Here is a 5,469-nt window from a genome sequence, read left to right as displayed (position 1 = left end):
CACATGCACATGATCTTTTGAAAGAAAGACACCCCACAAGCTTTCAGTCTGGGGAATGAAGAAGGAGACGGCATACAACCCGGTATTTTCAATTAGTGCTTTATCAATTAGCTGTTTCTCCAATCCATGACGGGTCTAAAATTAATGAAACCTCTTTCACATGCTGCCTTGATTTGTATGAATCAATCCAGTGTGTGAGAAAGAATAGAGGGAACAAATTCAGCTCCCCAGTCACAGGCACTGAGTCACAAAGTAACAAACACAAGGAAGTAGCATAAATCACATCAAAACATCCCTAAGGGGATGGAACAAAGGATGTCTGGGCTCTGGTGGGTTGAGTAAGCAGCTTATTTCAAAGGCTCTCTTTGCCCCCAAGATCAAATCATCATAATAGATATGATTAATTTTTTTCTGTAGATAAATTCCTTGGACTCCTTTCCCCAAACATATTTCCTGTTGTGGACTTCTTAGATCCCCAAGGAAGAAAAACAAATCTATTGACTAGTGCTTTTGTTCGATTCAAATTATAATTGGAAAGGTGCTTGAACAGAGTTTAAATCCCCAATGTCCATGTTGTTTGCAAAAAGAGAATCTGCTTGGGTTATAAAAGCCTCCTTTGATGATCTCCATACGATGCTTTAATTGCGGTTCTGTATTTTATAAACCAAAGTTTCTGCCTCCGCACATCCTCGAATGCTGCAGATGAGGAAGGACAGTAATTGAAATTTGAAGTTCATTTCAGGAATTGTATTGGACCTGAGTTAAAACACCGCTTCATTCGATGGTGAAACTTAGAACTTTTGTTTAAAAATCTCTCTCTGAAAAAAAGAATGGCCTTTTCTTTTTCCAGTGGTGTCTTGGGAGGCCATTGTCATGAAGATGATAGACAGCTATGGAAAGAATCAGTTTGTATTTATTTGAGCACACCCAGTCTTCTATCCTTGCCTTACTGGACAGTCTCCACAGTTGCCTCACTCTACTAATGGTCCAACCTGCCCTCACATGTTAGCGCAGGATATCCCAAACATGTCTTCCTCATCTCCCCTTTTCACTTGAGAATTTTTCACATAATCTTGCTCATGTAGGTTTATAAAGCAGAAAGTCAAATCAAACATTTGACTTTCAACTGACTAATCAAACTGATAATAAATCAATTAAAATTTCATTTTAAAACAAATGTTTGGAATACACAGATCAAAACAAATGTGTATACTCCTGAATTGTATGTGCTGTTTTATTTTTACATAAAAATTCAGTCCTGGACTTGATCAGTTGGTAAAGGTGCTTGGTAAAAAGACCAACAACTCAAGTTCAAACCTCAGGCCCCACATGGTGGAGAGAGAACAACAGAACTTTTTCCTCTGCACTCCAACCACATGCTTTGGTGTACCCAAAACACCACTCCAATAAATAAATGTAATTTTGAAATTGACAAAAAGAACACAATCTTGGATGAATATTTAATATTGCAGGGTGGAAATTACCTTCAACTTTTTGTTAGAATTGATCAATATTTTGTTTTTATAGTTGTCAAAGTTTATAATGCAATCTCAACCTTAATACATAGTTCAAAATGGCAGATGTGTGCTCAGGAGCATTGAGAAACTGATGAAAATTCTGCCTTAACCCCAAGCAAAATCTATTTACACAATTGTGTGTGTGTGTGTGTGTGCCGCGCGCGCGTGTGCGTGTGCGTGTGTGTGTGTGTGTGTGTGTGTGTGTGTGTGTGTGTGCTCACACATGCACGTGTGTGAAATTCAAGTCAGAAAGTTAAGCAGTAATTTTTTAACATTTTATTGATTCTTTGTGAACTTCACATCATACACCCAAATTCCACTCATCTCCTCTTGCACCCACCCTCCACCCTTTCGACCTCCTCTTCAATAAAGAAAAAAAAATCTCATCATGGAAGCTGTAACACTCACTGTGTGTTCCACAGTACACCCTTTTGTCCATACTTCTTTGCTTGCAATTGTTCATTGCAATGACTCTTTGGTCTGCTATGAGGCCTCTACCTTCTGCAACATTGCAAGCTCTCTGGGACTCCTCTAGAATATCCTGTTGTTGCCCTGTGTTGTGGAGATCCTGTAGTTTTGGGTCGGTAGGACCAGCCCCTTCATGCACTCATTCTAGCAGTTCACTGATGGGGTACATGTTGGAGTGGACCAATTGGAAGTCCTTGATCTGGGCCTGAGAGGTATCTGAGCTGGTCAGCCTACTAGCTTTCTAGCTCTCCCACCTTCAGGGCCTACTCATGAGTAATCCCCTCAACCAGCATCATCTCTACCCTGCTTCCCAGGCAAGACACAGGGTCAGTTCTCTTGGTCTCATGACCCCAGGGACAGATCTGGAGCCTGCAGCAGGTGGGAAGTGGGAAGAGGGGAGGAGGGTATCTCTCCCTCATTCATAACACCACACAGGAGACAACCAGAAGGGCCAGTTCTCCCATGTTGGCATCCTTCGGAGCCCAGCTCACCAGCAACTCTTGAAAAGTATAGAGGCTGCTCTCCCAAGAACTGTAGCTGTCTAGGGGTGGGGTCAGCTCTCCTACTCTCATGCCTTCAGGCCCAGTTCTCCAAAGATGCCCAGATAAGGGGTGGAACCAGTTCTGCACAGCCCTCAGACATCAGCATGACCCAGGATGCCAGACCAGAACAGGGACATCCACCTGGTTTTTGGTAGTAAGGAGACTCACCTAGAGCATGGCATCTGCACCCCTCCCAGGCCTGGTGATCTCAGGCTAGATCCCTCTCGGGGTCCCAATGCACCAGTCTGGTGGTTGTCTAAGGCTTGCTCCTCACCCAATCAGTCTACCAGAGTAGCCCCTGTCTTGGGATTGCTCCTGCCCAGGGCCAGCAGTCTTAGGTGGGATTCTTCTAGTCTCCATTTGCTCCCCATCCTGGAAGGGGATGGCGCTATCAGGGCCTGTCTGGCGCTTTACTGGAGGTGTGCTCAGACTCCCTTTTTTCCAGGAGTGTTAGGCTACTAATCAATCCTTCAGGTGTTCATGGGTGCCTCTCTCTGCCTACTCTGCCACCTACTGACCGACATTTGACACAGCAGCCACCCCTGCAACGCCTCTAGGGAGGCAGGAGCCAGTTAAGTTTTAAAATCAAGTATTCTCACACAATCCAATCCAACACTATATTTTAAATTTCATTTTGAATTAATTTAAGTTGTTGCATGTCCAGAAACCTCTGATTGCTGTAACTCCTTGACAACTCCACTGGGAGTCTCAACCAACAGTTTAAGAAACTGGGTAGCAGAGCATCGGCAATTGAGAGTGTGGAATGTATCACTTCTCAGTCTTTTGGCTGAGATCAAGTGAGACTGTGGAATGAGAAACTAAGGAGAGAATGCAGGGAAATGAGAGGGCAAGGTGGAAGGTCGTGGCTGGTGGTTGGATTAAGGAGGAACCTGTGGATGGAGATTCAAAGAATGTGCACCAGCAGGTGTGAGCAGGAACAGAAGGAGTCCCTGTGCACTGACACACCATCTGTGACTAGCACGAGATAGGAAAACAATCCTTGGAAGAACCCTTGGCTGTTCCACTTCTGTCACTACAATTCCATCTTTTTTTCATCATTCAATTTCCACTAGAAATTGAATCGCATTCTCTCCCTCCCCTTCTGCTTTCCTAATATTTATTCCTTTCCATTGGCTACTTTTTGTTTTGTTTTGTTTTTACATAACCCACTGAGTCCAGTTGAAATCTCCTTTCTTTTCTATACCAACGGTTCAAAAGGTCCTCCCAATGATGATGTCCATTCTCATCAAAGTTTCCTCTCGTTGTGATTGCCAGAGGCTATGCAGAATTCCTCTTTTGCTTCCCAGCAACTTTAACCTTCCTGATGTATCCAATCCAAGACATTGCACAGAAAAATGCAGTCTTGTCTTAGCTCATTAACCTCCATTATCCTTGCCCTTGTTTCCCTCTGCGGGGCCACCTGGAAGCCCCTGAGCTGAAGGCTTGTTCTATAATGCAGGAGACTTGGGGCAGAGGAGCGAGTCACTAGATCATGAGGACTTGAGTCCCATCAATAGATTAATGTATTTATGGGTTCGTAACTTAATGAGCTATTGGAAGTGGTAGATACATTAGTAGGTGAGGCCGAGATAGAGGAAAAATGTCTCTATGAATTGTTTTGCTTTGACAGGCATCTCTCTCTCTCTCTCCTCCTTCTCTCCCTCCCCATCTCTTTTTCTCCTCCCTAGGTGTCATGAGGTAAGCAACTTTTTATACCCCACCCACCAAAGCCACTCCAACATAATGTTCTGTTTCAACGCAGGCCTGGAAACTATATAGCCAAGCAACCACAGACCAAAACTTCCCAATTCAAGAGCCACAATCAATATTTTCTCTTTTGAGTTTTCTCAGTTATTTCATCACAGGAATGGAAAGCTAGCATAATCCTTCCCCTTCTCTAAAGTAATTCTTTATGTCTTCTCCTTTTGCTGAGGACCAACCCCAGGACCTTGCTCTATGACTGGTCAAATCCCTATGGTTGTAATAATAGATAGAGATGAAAGCCAATATATATTGGCCTTTAGTATATATGATACATATTGGCTTGCCTGATTTATTTCTCCACTTTCCCTAAGGGTTTGAGTATAATCAAGATCTTTTCTAAAACATCACTGAGAGCAGACTCTAACGTTATTCTCCAATCCAAATGTCCTACTCCACTATTTTACTTCAAACTGTCTATAAAACATTTACTCTCGAAAATGTACTTTCAGGCTCAAGGGGGAGAAAAGCAGCCAAACTGAGCCATTCTTGTCCAGTGTGCCCTGCAGATGGGAAAGGGGAAGATGGACAGCAATCAGAAGCTAGCTTGTTCTCCAGCTAAACTTAGAATTTTCACCACAGTGGCTGGGGAAATGACAAAGGGAAATTAAGCAAGAACAAGCTCCATCTGCTTCTTTTCAATGCATTTTTCTTCATCCCTGCCCTGAGACAAGGGCCATTAACCACAGAACAACATGTATTGTGGATGAACAGGTCCCAAATAGCGGAGATTAATCCCATGCAAGTGGGCTTGATCCTCAAAGTAAGCAAACAAATTAGCTTGGTAAACAGATTTGGGGAAGAATGGTTAGAGATGCAGAGATCCCTCGAATTGGCTTTTAACAAATTTAATGGAGTTTCTAAAGTGAATGAAGAGGCTTCGAGAGGGTTGAAGCATCTGGAAAAACCCAAAGCTTAGAGAATAGTGGCTTGTGATTGATTGAAACTGACTGGGAATGTCACCCAGGCTAAAGCCAGGACCACATGCAATGACTGTCAGCCTCATCACAGAGTAAACTTCACTGCGAATTCAGACAGACAAGCACCCTTACAAATTAGCCCTGGTGCTCTAATAACAATGGAGCTGTGGAGAATAGCATACAAGGGAAAGCTACCTGGGCAGTCTGGGAGGAAAGCAGAATCTTAGCCTGGGAATGGACAATACTGCCAAGAACATCTGA

At 43.3% G+C, this 5,469-nt stretch overlaps 1 pseudogene; it reads right to left on the bottom strand.

Annotated features, from left to right (window-relative positions):
• Positions 1-2,973: 2,973 nt before the first annotated feature.
• Positions 2,974-3,093, bottom strand: LOC127683952 (uncharacterized; annotated as a pseudogene).
• Positions 3,094-5,469: the final 2,376 nt, after the last annotated feature.

The sequence above is a fragment of the Apodemus sylvaticus genome, chromosome 4, assembly GCF_947179515.1.
Source record: "Apodemus sylvaticus chromosome 4, mApoSyl1.1, whole genome shotgun sequence".
In the NCBI taxonomy this organism is placed as follows: Eukaryota; Metazoa; Chordata; class Mammalia; order Rodentia; family Muridae; genus Apodemus; species Apodemus sylvaticus.
Note: the sequence above shows the minus strand (reverse complement) of the source record. Positions and strands in the feature narration are given on the sequence as shown.